This window comes from Hetaerina americana, unplaced genomic scaffold (genome assembly GCF_022747635.1).
Source record: "Hetaerina americana unplaced genomic scaffold, ioHetAmer1.1.p SCAF_6, whole genome shotgun sequence".
Classification (NCBI taxonomy): Eukaryota; Metazoa; Arthropoda; class Insecta; order Odonata; family Calopterygidae; genus Hetaerina; species Hetaerina americana.
Genome location: NW_027287205.1, coordinates 59,610,149 through 59,624,655, shown reverse-complemented (window position 1 = coordinate 59,624,655; position 14,507 = coordinate 59,610,149). Strand labels below are relative to the sequence as shown.

The 14,507-nt window shown below is 39.6% G+C and overlaps 2 protein-coding genes across 2 annotated transcripts in view; one reads left to right on the top strand and one right to left on the bottom strand.

Moving 5' to 3' along the window:
• LOC139695155 (elongation factor-like GTPase 1) overlaps positions 1-14,507 on the bottom strand; it is a 498,678-nt gene that overhangs the window by 366,206 nt on the left and 117,965 nt on the right. The window lies entirely within an intron of this gene.
• dsx-c73A (doublesex cognate 73A) overlaps positions 1-14,507 on the top strand; it is a 141,263-nt gene that overhangs the window by 36,270 nt on the left and 90,486 nt on the right. The gene's annotated exons all lie outside the window — the stretch shown is intronic.

Genomic DNA, 14,507 nt, shown 5'->3' with positions numbered 1-14,507 from the left:
AGCAAAGTAAATAGCTCATGGTTCACAGTCTATCGTACAACTATATACTTATCGTTTAATATATCTGCCGAAAATATAAATTAATATACCATAGTAACGTAAGCTTTCTCCATATACTTTTGCTCAGGAGATATCTTAATATTTCTTTAAGTATTCTCTGCCCATTACACTTGCACGTCACGCCTCTTTGAATTCTGGTAATGAAGATGTATTTTCAAGGATTCTACTAATTATATGTCATTATATATATACTCCTCGTCTATCCATTTTGACCTCTTTTCACTCCCCTGGGACTAATAATGCATTAGCCGAATCGCTTCATCTGAACCATATGGATTCTTCGCGCTCGTCTCACCCTTTAGGTTACGCCTGTTGTACGCGAGACGTGAGGGAAATGGACGGAAAAGTTTGTCCTCGATTGTACGGACCAATTTATAACTGGCATCCGTCTTTTTTGTTCTGAAAAACGTCGTATCCTACCTTCGGTTTCCTTTTTATACATGATTACCCCGCTTTATTGAGACTCGGAAAACTTATGTTTAGAGAAAGACAAGCGTTGTTCAAACATCTCTCGCAGTTTTTAAGAATGTAGGGTTTCTCTATCGGCTTCGAATGACAATGCAGAGTGACTAATTGATGTAGAGTGAGAATTAAATCGCGACTTAATAAAAAACTGTCGCCTGTAAGATTTCGCATCGATGTGAATAGTAAATAGCTCACCCAAAACCATTACTTCATGCACACGCATCGCTTATCGAATGCATCATTATTTGATAAACTACCTTTCATCATGTGGCCCCACTGGAGAATCGATGTTGTTAAAAATCGGCATGTTGTCGCCATGGAATGCATTACTAAATGTACCATTCAATTTGCCAAAGAAACACTTCTTCCACAGCCAAAAGGTGAATTTTCGGCACCCCACTCAAGGGTTCAAATCAGATTAATGTACTCTCTACCCTAACCCAGTTAAATAAAAGATTTGTATCCGGAGAAAATATGAACGAGGATTGTAAGACAGACAAATACCACAGGAAGAAAAGAATAAAAAATAGCACCGACCACAGAGCCCATTCCTATTTGGACACTATCATTTATACAAAAAATATAATATGATGGGTATTGGCGACTAGAAAAGTTTGCAAACCCCACCGATGCATCCAAATGACTTCCACCTAAGAAATCACGTTTAGGAACCCCCGGGGCCATTAAGTGTGTTTGTTTACGGATCGACACCTTCTGAAAACACTAAAAAAATGACAGTGGGAAAAGATATTAATGGCCTTTAAACGGGAGTGTGTGAAGCAAAGTGTGAGGAACTTCTACCTTCTCACTCAAGTGGAGTCGGCAGAGTGGTGTGAGGAGGTTACGGGGGAAAGGGCAAGAGATGAGGACTCGAGCACGAGCGCCGGCAGTGCTAACAAGAGACATTAATACTAGGGAGAGGCTCAGTTCATTTCCCCCGGGAAAACAAGCACTCGAAAGACGCGTGCATTTTCAAAGTGAACGCTCTCCTCCTTTCATCCCTATCGCCGTTGCATTCGAACTAAATTAGGAAAACAGTAAATCTAAAACAAGTCACGGTGTCATCTTCTATGGCCCCATCATCTACTGGCGCTTCATTAAAAGACAACTGCCATCCCTTTACGTGCGTACGATACCTGTGAGTCTTCAAGTATGAGCATTCAATCCATTTTCTGCATTCTTAAAAAATACACCGACGTATTTTATCCCCGTAGAGCGTATTTTCGTGCATTTATAAATATATGAGCGTATGTGTATATATATTATATTGCATTATATATATACATATATATAATGAAAAGGAATAGGAATCAATGCTCTAGTAAAATTAATCAAAACAATGCAACAATTTCAGAGTGTAAGTGTGTCAAGTCAAGTCAAAACAGTAACTTTTAACGGAGTCATCCGCTAATCATTCGCCTTGACCGGGATTCGAACCCGGATCCCTCGATGACCGGCCGAGTGCTATAGCCAGTTGAGCTATCGAGGCATCTTCCTAAACTGCGTGATTTTGGGGCTTTTAAAGGAACAGGATGTTGGGACGAAATACCGTACATACAATGTCACAGGTATTCGTAGGTTACACAGTCAACGAGGTTAAAGCCAACTTTAAACACTTAGGCTTTTTTTTTACCTTTGACAGATTCCAAGAAACTGCGGGAGATGCCATAACAGGAACTTTTAACGGAGTAATCCGCTAATATGCATTTCAATTTCAGAGTGTAAAAATCATTCGCCTTGACCGGGACGGGAATACGTACCTACTCGGGTATATAGCTCACCGCTTCCCAAGCTTCAAATAATAAATTCCTTCGCTAGCTACCAAGTGCGCCGGGAAAATCGTGCGGTCGTTGATGTGTATATTGCAGGGGGGAGGGGGGGGGAGAATGCGAGAAAGGAGCGAAATGGGTTAAGCCGATGGCATGTAAAGGAGCCTGACTCGCTGGCGTAGGAACGCTACTTGGCTATCCACCTTGAATCTTAAATTATCGTAAATTTATGGAAATGTCGAGGATACTATTCCGCCTTTGATACTACTTTAAAGAAAGCGATGAGATTCCTAGACACTTCCTTCAAATACTATAATCCGACTGGTTTCACTATCCCAATGTAATCGACGGCACGGCGCCCACAACCAGAGCATTATTCCCACGTCCTCAAACTGTTCCCGGTGCATTCTCTTAGCGGTGGGAACTCATACAACGCAAATGACTTCCACTACGTTCGGTCGATTTAACACTCGGTTTTCGATTAGCGCCTGGCCCATAAATATACAATACCTTTTGATCTTCAATTGCATTAGCAATATACCTTTTCCTAAATCAGACGTTTCAAGAGTTGAGATGTCTCAGAAACTATTGCAATGCTGGAAGAACAAATATTTCAGTCTTCCTCAGCTATTCAATCAAAAATAAAAAAAATCATGAGCTTCTTCCTATAAAGCCATGCAATCTTAACTTAGTGTTGCGTGACTGGATGTATCCATTGGAGAAAGAGTTATTATATCATTTGAGCCAGCTAAGGTGGCTAGAAAGTCTAATGATATGGAACTAAGAGTTCCATTTCTCCTTCGACGCTTATCTTAATCAAAATTCAAGTGTTTTATGCATATAAGTTACATACCTACATACACAAACTATATATATATATATATATATATATATATATATATATATATATAATATTGTATATATATATATATACATATATATAAATATCAACTTTTCAAAAGATTTTAACAAAACCAGCAATTTACAGAGTTATTCGTTCTCATTTGTACTAATTCATTGTTATTAACTGCAATTATTGGTAAATTTGATGAATTTTAGACAATTCTATCTAAATATTTATATTTTTTCCGCTATTAATTACCTTTTATTTGGCTATTTTATCCCTTCATTTTTATAAGGCAGGCGAGAAACGCTTGGCCACTGTTACAGAGCGCTACAATTGACCATCACGGATCGTGGGTGGGCAGCCAAGCAAATGTGGCCATCAGCAGTTTTTAACTTTTCTCTCGGAGCTTCGATGAAATCGACCATTAAATCAATTGAAAGAGCCTTAGGAAACTGGCGTCTACTCAATGGTCCATTAATACAACGAGCACTTAAAAAGCACAATTTCCTGTTATAGACAGTAATGACATTTTATACGATCAAGGAAGTTATGCCTACTATATGCCCATTTGTATATGCAGCAGTTCTCGAACCAGAAATATGGAAGAAAAATTCTCAAAAAGGATGAACCTTCTAACTTACCCCAAGTACACGTAATATTGTTTGGGAGTATTGGGAACAATGAATGCTCCGCGACACTTTGAGGAGAAATATACATAGGAAATATCAAAATTTCATGTATTCGCGTCCTCAAACACAGGTTGAGTTTTTACAGACTCGAAATTCCAGGTTTTCCTATGGAATTATTAAACTTGCTATATAGGGAATTCACATTTAGAGAATGCTTAATATTTGATGATTTTTTTTACATTTCACGTAAGATAGTGGTAATAACAACCTAATGGAATGATATGTTTTCAAAGTGACTATAAATAAATTATTTAGTCATAGTACGATATTAATTCATTCCATGGAGCTGTTATGCATCTCATTTATGAAGAGCATACTGGGCTCCATAAAATGTCTGCCCTTTGCCTTATTTATCTATATATATAAAGGAGAGTGTTTGTTTGTATGTATGTAATTTGTTTACTTTTTTGCTGTCATAGAAACAGCATTTTTCCAACTATGCCAGCAGGATACTTTTGCAAGAACACTATTGTATTCAGAATTGCCGAGACATTATACGTGGAATACATCAAGGAAAGTCTTTTGTAGAAGAAAAATGGGCAACTTTGATCCTGAGAATAATATTTATTCATGTGACGCATTGGGCCGAGTCTACACAGTCCATCCTAACAACGCCGAATGTTATTTTGTAAGAATGCTTCTACATACCATTAGAGGACCTCGCTCATTTGCAGAATTAAGAACAGTAAACGGAGAAATATGTGAGACATTCAGAGAAGCTTGCCAGAATTTAGGGTTGCTAGAAGGAGATCAACACTGGGATGACTCATTGCGAGAGGCCAGTTTGATTTCTCTTCCAGGACAAATCCGAATTTTGTTTGCCATCATAATAACCTCCTGTAATCCATCTAACCCAAAAACATTATGGGAAAAATATAAAGAATCAATGAGTGAGGATATACTGGCTAAAGTTCGAAGTGAAAATCCTACATTGGATATTACGTTTAACTCCGACATTTTTAATAAAACTTTGATTATTTTGGAGGAAAAGTGTATCACCAAGGTTAACAAGACTTTAGTGGAACTAGGTCTTTTTGCACCTGTACAAGATCAACAGGGTGTATTTTATCCAGATTATATACTTGAAACTAGCTACAATGTCTTAGACTTAGAAGCATACATCGCGGATAAAAAGCCACTTCTTAATGAAGATCAGAAATTCGCGTACGAAACAATAATGGATCAAGTAGATAAACAAGAAGGAGGTATCATTTTTCTTGATGCTGCTGGTGGCACGGGAAAAACATTTTTAATTAATTTAGTTCTCGCTGAAATCAGGGTTCATGGAGAAATTGCTCCAGCCGTTGAATCTTCAGGTATTGCAGCGACATTAATGGAAGGAGGAAGAACAGCCCACTCTGCCCTTAAGTTGCCACTTAATATTTCCCGACAAGAAAATCCCACATGTCATATAAATAAAACAAGCGGCCAGGCACAAGTTCTTATAGAATGTAAATTGATAGTATGGGATGAGTGTACGATGGCTCATAAAAAATCTCTTGAGGCCCTCAACGCAACACTTCAAGATCTTAGAGGAAACTGCAGTTTAATGGGAGGAGCTCTGGTACTCCTGTGTGGAGACTTCCGTCAAACTCTGCCTGTCATTCCAAAATCGACTCCAGCCGATGAAATGTATGCCTGTTTAAAACATTCTGTTCTATGGAATCATGTCCAAGAAATTAGCCTTAAACAAAACATGCGAATCCTCTTAAGAGATGGGAATGCTCAAAATTTTGCAAATAAACTTTTGGAGATTGGAGAAGATAGATTAGTTATTGAAGCATCTGGTATGATAAAATTGTCATCAGATTTATGTGTATCGGTGAAAACTGTCCGCGATATGATACAAGCAGTCTATCCTAACGTTAATCAAAATTATAAAAATTTAGAATGGTTGCGAGAAAGAGCCATTCTTGCTCCTAAGAACGATGATGTTAATGAAATTAACAAGGAGATACTAGCCATGCTGCCAGGAGACGTGATTGAATATAAATCGGTTGATACCGTAGTGGATGCTGACGAAGCCGTCAATTATCCAACGGAATTCCTAAATTCATTTGATCCAGCTGGATTGCCACATCGCCTTATACTTAAAGTAGGATCTCCAATCATTTTATTGCGAAATTTAGATCCACCAAAACTCTGCAATGGGACACGATTGTGTGTGACAAAATTAATGAAAAATATAATCCAGGCAGTCATTTTAACTGGAAAAGGGAAAGGTGAAATAATTTTGATTCCACGGATACCTCTAATCCCAACTGATCTTCCCTTCAACTTTAAAAGATTACAGTTTCCAGTCCGGCTAGCTTTTTCAATTACCATTAATAAATCACAGGGACAGTCTTTAAAGTTTTTTGGTGTTGATCTAAGATCGCCATGTTTTAGCCACGGGCAACTTTATGTTGCTTGCTCCAGAGTAGGTTCGCCTAAAAATTTATATATTATTTCTCCTGGATATGAAACAAAAAATGTAGTTTATAAACAGGTGTTAAATAAAAAATATTCTTAAATTTGTATGAAGTAGTGTATTATTGTACTTTATAATTTGTTGTTTTTATTTATGTAGTATATCTATATTATTGTTTCTCCCTAACCGTGCAAAGCCGGGTATTCAGCTAGTGTGATATAAAATAAATGTTTTGCTCTTTGTTTGAATTCAAAAATACTCTTCGAGAGCTTAGTCCCTTCATCCTCACTCGACTTATTTGCTATCCTAAGACACACTGGCAAAAGGGATTTTAAACCTACGGAAAACCGGTGGATTTGAATATTGGTGACGGCACGTCTGACGGATGAACTCCATATCACCTAATCGTCTTCACGAGGAACAAAAGGGATTCCCGACTTGCATTCTTCGTTGCTCTAAAATGATCGTTATCATTCACCGAACAGTGATGCTACCCGATGATATTTTTAAAAACGAGTCCACCGCTAAAAATGCGGTAATCAAAAGCCCTCCTCCCGTCACGTCTCCGCTCCTTTCGACGGGTCGCCGAAGTCGGGGGAATCGCCCTCCCATCCCGCATAGCGCTGCATCCCTTTGTGAGGGCACCGTCACCGCTCTCCGGCGTCCGTGAACTTTCCGAAGAATCCGGGCGCATTTGTTTTTCCCTGCGACCCCACCTCCACGGAGGGAGATTTCTCGATACCGCCAAAGCATCGAATCGCGCGTCGCCTTATGCCGCGGCGGGGAAGGGGAAGAGATTTCGGCTGGAGGAGGGAGGGAGAGAGAGGTGTGTGGGTGGGGAGAGGAGACGAAACAAAAGCGAGTCGGCACTCTCGGGGAATCGGACGTGCCTCGGTTGGTTACCCACCTACGCGCGACCTTAGGGCTCCACCTTAACCCTCCTCCTCCCGGCCGCCCTCATTCCCCCGCCGCAACATCCTCCGGTCTCGCCTCGTAAGCAGAGCGTCTGGCTGTGTCTCTCCCGCGACATGCTACGCACCACCACTACATATACCAATGAGTTATTTTTACATTTCACTTATGCGGTCGTTCTCGATATTCAAGTAGATAAACCTTACGGCACCCGCTCATTTTTATATCCAAGCGTTAAAAAAATACTTCGGCGCTACTGAGTTGGGACTGATTCGTTGATGGAAGATATAACACTGGATTGAAATAATACATTTTGCATTTATGGCGGATGAGTTGGTATCCAGTCCATTATCCTTGGTCCCATTTATTTTTGCCGTTCGCATTGCGAACATAAAATTATAAGTACGTGCTTATGTCAAAGCGAAAACAATGAGGAAGCTGTTAGAAAGAAATGAAAGATGCCTAAGGGATGGTATTGAAAAGATTTTTTGCGGAAACAAAAGCAAATATTACAGAAACTGTCGGATGGCATGCAGTTCGCATATACACCCTTGACTATTGCGCAAAAGAAAGAATCCAAGAAATCCCTGCGGGTTGTGCCTCGACAGTAATTTTTGACGGCGTCATCCACTAATATGCTTTACAATGCAACAATTTCAGAGTGTAAAAATCATTCGCCTTGACCGGGATTTTACCCCGTATCCCTTGATGTCCGGCCGAGTGCTTAAGCCAGTTATGTTTTTGGGACATAGAGGGATCCGGGTTCGAATTCCGGTCAAGGCGAATGATTTTTAAACTCTGAAATTATTGCATTGTATTGCACAGATTTCGAGATATTACCACTACGTGCATGTGCGACTTAGAGATAAGTCAATTTATTTTTCATATCGCGAAATAATTACAACTCACCGTCATATACGACGCGTGCTCAACAAGTAACAGGAATTTTGTAATTTCGCATGCTGCATTGCATGAGTTTTGGTTAATTGATCAATATAGAATACTAATTACAAGTTTAATGGCGTTTGCGTGAAGAAATACGAAAAAACGCCCGTATTTGTGATAAATCCATTCACGGTTTTTTCACCATCACGATAGTGCACCTACTCACACTGCTTTTTCGTGAATTTTTGATCAAATACAGCAATGTAATGATGTCCCAGGCTCCATATTTGCCAGACATGGCCCCGTGAGACTTTTTCGTGCACCCGAAAAACAAAGGGAACCTTAATGGGCCGTCGTTCCACGAGCATAGATAAGAATGAAAACATATAAATATAGCTTAGAGAGCCAACATCTATACCAAAGATAGAGATCCAGAAGTGTTTCGAAGATTGGAAAAATCGCTGCCAAACGTGTAAGTGTATAATATCTAATTGGGATAACTTCGAAAGGGATAACCTTTATACATATGAATACATAAAATTCTTTTCAAATAACTCAAATTCCTGTTATTTATTGAACACACCTGGTATTTTGACTGTCAACAACATGTTATTGATTTTTATTCATTTTTTATGATTGTAAAGATTATTTCACAAATAAAGCTTCCCTCATTACTACGCATTTGGTATAGCTTAAACAAAATCGATTAACGAAAGCATAACAATGGGAAAACACATTATACTGGTACGTGTCTTTGGCAGAAAAATGTCTGATGAATTCGACTTTAGGTTAATAAATAATCAACTATTTCTCCACTCAACATTTTTATGACTGACAAAATATCTTCAGCTATAAAATTGAAGTTGCAAGTTTTAGATATACATTTAGTCAAAGTAAGAACGGAAATATAGGCTTCAAAGTAAATAACATTTCATTGTTTACAACGACTGAACTCAAATAATATACCGCTAATGAAGTAATAATACAAAAAATAAAAGACTGTGGTAATTTAAATCAAAACATCGCCAGAAACGAACCTCCTCACACTCAATGCAAAATCTTGATACGACTAAGATTCGGGTGAAGTCATGCGCAGAACGGTCTCATTTTGGGCACGGGATGACCGATACATGAACTTCAACCACATTTTCTGATAGTAGTGCCATGGTTCGCGAGGGGAAAGCGCAAAAGAGAGAAATGAATGCATCTGTGACTGAATGTCGGTCGGCTCGGTAGGGTTGGGGGGAGAGAGTGGGGAGACGCCGGCGCGAGGTCATCAATGTATAAAACGGATAAGAAAAAAAGCTCTCCCTCCAAGTCACCAGATTTTCGTTCAAACAAGGTCGCGGGCTCGAGTTCCGCCTTGGGCATGGACGTTATGAATGCTATTGATGTGTCCCTTGGGGCACCAGAAGACAAGCCAAGAGGATCATATCAAGATCCGGCAAACATAGGCGTGCAGAAAACAAAAAATAAATAAATAAACGCAAACAATTCATTCGAATACACAGTGTAACTTCTCCGTAAAAACTAACAGTGGTAAGACAATTCTGGTTTTGTATCCTTGTGATAGAGTAAGTGTGTCGGCAAGATAAAACGTAGGGTTTGAAGTAAAAAGATGAAAATCGATGCTGAACACACAGGGATATGGAAAATATTCCAAAGAAACTGGGGGAGATGCCGCAACAGTAACTTTTAACGGAGTCATCCGCTAATGTGCATTTCAATGCAACAATTGCAGAGTGTAAAAATCATTCGCCCAGTCAAGGCGAATGATTTTTACACTCTGAAATTGTTGCATTGATATGGAATAATGATAATTAGGATGAATGCCAAATAAATAATGAAATTTGAGCATTCTATCATTTCACAATTCTCGGACTCCTCTCATTCACAAGGATATTAAGTAACTCGCCAATATACTTTTTGGATTTAATGAAAATCACCGTAAACTGGTATTCCGATAACAAGTACAAAGCGCTCACACGAGAAGGTTTTCCATTCAATCAACTAAGATGCATAATGTACTAACTCATCGGAAATATTTCATACCTAATTAATGAGAAAAATTAATGGTCTTACCATCCCTAGCATTCAATCTTTTTGTCACTGATTAAATACGTACTTAAGGATCTTCCTCATATTAAATTAAGTTACAGTTACAAGAAGAACGTTAAATGAGGTAATGAGGCGATCTCCAGGCCATTTTGGGATTCTGAAGTGGTCCACAGAGTTCTGAGGATAGGTTTGGACGCATTAATGGGCTGTAATTTTTTTAGCTAATTTGTTTGAATGGCAAATGAAAACTACTTGTTGGCATATAATTTATTTGAAGTGATTGGTTGAACTGTGGGTTGAAGAAAGATGTTTGTAATTCTCAGCGAGTGGCCCGCAAGATGATGTCACTGGGTCTTGAGGCTAGCAACTTGTCATTGCCACTGGGTCAGAGTCGTAGGTGATATATCCACTGGATCGCGAAGGGATCTTTGCATCGCATATGTTACTCCTCTCCAGCAGTCTGATCGAGACACCACTTAACAGTGTACCGGTTTGTTCATGATGGGTGCTAAAACTCAGTCAAGTAGTGGCCGGGCACTAATGTTAAAAAAAATACGAGAGGGAAACTTGGAGGACGTGACCACTCCATATTAAATGAAACTGATTTTCATTAACGGTATTCAATTAATGAGGTATATGGTATTAAATAGTGAACATTTTTAAAGATTATAAACTGCTTAGAAATATTTAAAACTGAGTATTTAAAAGTTGAACGTGTAAGCGTACGAAATCATTGCTAATCAGGCACTGGTTGCAGTACTGGATTAATAGTACCCGTTAGAGCCAAATACCGGTACTAATGCAGACTCCTATGATGTACCGGTTTCCTATAAGTGTCATTGGAGACAACAACCTTGTTTAACAAATTCACCTATATAATAGTAACAACTGTTTCATCAATAAAAATGAATGTATCTGCTCGTATTTGTACAAGTTAAGGTTAACTTTCTGGTACAATTGATAAGAGCGCACGCGTTTCCTTGGGTGCAATGTAGGGAGCGTACATTCCGAAAGGCGTGTAAAGATAATTTTCTTGAGAAGGATATCTTTGCGTCCGGGCACATAAACAGTACGTAACTTGTACGTGAAAACTCGCAAAAATCTTAGAACAGGCATCATTTCTTCACTTTAAGTAAAATGTAATGCATATTAGCTAGAGTTCAGCCTCGAGATGCCTCAGAAATCCACAACTTAGGAAACCAATGCGAAGATCTTATGACTCACGATGAAATAGAACAACACAAAATTCTTACTCGGTCGTCCTATTCAACCCTAGTTGACCTCCCTTTCAGCTCCAAATCTCATAGTCATGCATATATTTGCCAAACCTATTTTTGTTCTTTGAATCGAGGGTCAAAACTTGGGCATAAAAAAACCAAACTAACAGCACTGGCAATTTTTTAATTAGCTTCGATTTCTCCTGCCTAACCCCGCGAGAGGAGAGCCATGAAATGGCACCTACCCCAGCACTGGCGCGCTGGTGGGCGTTGCCGCGAGAGCCCCCGTGCGTCCACGCATGCGTTTCCTTGCGGATTGGAGATGCAGATATGCTCTCCCTTGGGCGGGGACGGTAAGGGTGGGTTGGGGAGGGCAAAGGGAGGAATGCGGCACGGAAGGAGGAGAGGGCGACGGGGAGTGAGCACGTGGCCCACTTGGTGGGTATGCGAGGCCGCGACCTGTGACCGGGGGCAGCCACGGAGGGTGGGGGGAGAGACTGAATACTCAGCGCACAAATTCACCCGCTGCGATCCACGGCGTCTCGTCTCTTGCCAAGTGGGCCGGCCCATTTAGCAAGCGAATCCACCCTCCCCCAACACTCACCGGAAGGTTGCGTGGGATTTTGATTTGATTTCGTCCACCTCTTCGGAGGGAAAGGATCTCTTTCGGGCGCGAGGCGTTTTATTGCCAATTCCTGCGTCATTGCTCAAGTGTCCGTTCGGGAGAAGTTATGGGTGTCCCGGATAACTCAACGACCATTAGTGATGACTGATTAAGGAAGGCATAGGACATAGCAATTAGTATTACCAGCGACGCGATAATTTTTACAAGATTTGCACAATTTAGAATAATTATCATTCCCTTATGGATGCCTTTAAAATTGATGTAAAACCTCCTTCCAGATAGATACAACCCTGGAGTCAGTATCGACAAAAAGGTGACGCATTGCGAAATGGATATCATAGTTCACCCGATAAAATACCCACATATATCAATAATAGACATTCACATGTTTAATTAATTAGAAACGATTTCTAAGGTGCGTGCCGATTGCTCTAAACTGGGGAAAGGTGAAGCCATAAAACTCTCGATAAGCGAGCCAGCATACGAAAATAGTTAATGGTGCCCCTGGGCTATGCACTCGCAATGCACTTAACCAACTGCCACTGGTAGAGATAAAAAACGTTGATAACAATTATGCATATTTTAATAATTTTATCTCGCCGGAAAGGCTTTAATTGTGGAATTATTCACCATAATACCACAATTCACAACAGCCACCTCTTTTGTTAGTGGAAGTGCTAAATCGGCTATGGATAATATGTAAAATATACTCACGTGGTTCAAGAACCTCCTGATATATTTGGAGCCTAAATTAAAACGGCACAGAAGTAATTTCCACGGATCTCACGTGTACATGTCAAGAGATTCCTTCCGCCCTATCGCGGATGTGTTCCTTAATTACAAACAAAAAGTTGGAAACACCCAGCTGAAACACTTTGAGTGGGGTAAAAATTATTTAATTTATTCCAAATGGACTCCATACATCCATAATTTGGTAAACATATCAATGCTGAAAAAAATACTTCACAATTTGGAGCTAGGGTTTCCTAATGTATTTTGAACTTTATCGTGTACAATTTCCAGTAGCATATCTATGACGCCTCAATTGAAAGGAAATCATTCAACTAATTACTCTGATACAAACGAAAAAATTCTTATATTGATTATTTGACAGGTAATTGGAACCTTCGCACATTTTAGTGCAATTCAGCTGTCACCTTTTAGTAAATACCGTCTTCTAAATATTTAGATCAGTGTCTTCCAATATAGGAGTACAGGAACTGATACTTTATTTATGTAATTGTTTTTTTATTCCTGTAAGCCTGTTTTACATTCTGTCTTATCTATGGATGAAAAGAGTTCCGTTGCCAATTTGTTCCGCCATAGTGCCATTAGTGGACTGTACTGCGCCAAGATCAATTTAATATTCTAGATTTATACGATTAGACCTTCAACGCGATCACGTTAATAGTCGCCTTTGACTACCGTAGAGGTGGTCGAACGAGAAAAACGAATCATAATGTCTAGGCGCTCTTTATGCTCGTTGCAAAAAATAATCAGCTTTCGAAACCAGCACGCATTTTTTTTCGTTTTTGAATCTATAATTTTTTGATAGCTCACTCTTGGGAAGGAGCATGGAACTGAATTCCATTCATACGAGGCTAGTCTCGATGGAAAATGATTTATTGGCACGCGGAAGCACTAGAATGCAGGGCAAAAACGCTACTGGAAAAGGGCGAAGAAAACAGCCGTTCAAAAATACCCCTTACTTTTTTTTGTACAAGTTTAAGAAGAATAATAGCGAGGAAACTAGGTTGACGGGGATGGCTGTTGATGCATGGATGTAAGGCGGCCGGAAAGATGAGAATAAACGTGGCTTGATGTTAAGTTATGGCTTTGCTTTCGCGGCAATTACTTATGGAGAGCACAAACAGGTTGAAGTATTTATGGAAGAATGGGACTTAGTAAGCCCCACCGCCGAAGAGGAAGAGTGGTTCGGTAACCGCAAAGTTGACTTTACCATAGCCAAAGAGCATCGCAATCATATACAATTAAGCGATCTACGATAAATGGGAAATCACATTATGAAATATGACCTTAATTACCCGTATGGGCGAACTACTGCGACATCAACGACTATGACAATTAAGCAGTGAAAGGATGTCATTTCTTCTTCATGCCGTGAAAGCTAAAAAGCGAAAGCAGACATAAGTAATGCAGTGATTAAAGTAAACATGCTTCGTTTTTACAAGTCCGTCCCGCGGAAGTAGAACAAAATAAATATTAAATGGTAACATAAGCGGTTTCCGTGACATCGTGTAGTCACCTGACACTAACGAAATTTTAATGAAGACCATTAAGTAACCATACAACTAGTTTCGAGAAAATAGCGATTTGGAAATTTTGTAAAAAAAATATATCTTTCACATCCGCAGAGGCAGGACGCGTTGAAGAGGCATCATTAACCGTATATGTTATTTCCGGAGAAGTCTCCCGATCGTTGAGGACTTCAACCCCTGCAAAGAAGCGAAAAACCTCAGTGCTCACATAACTGTCCTGAAATCTCACCACTTAGGAGGCCCGTAAAGCTAACACAAAGAAAATGACAACTGAATAAGGCAGTTCTAACA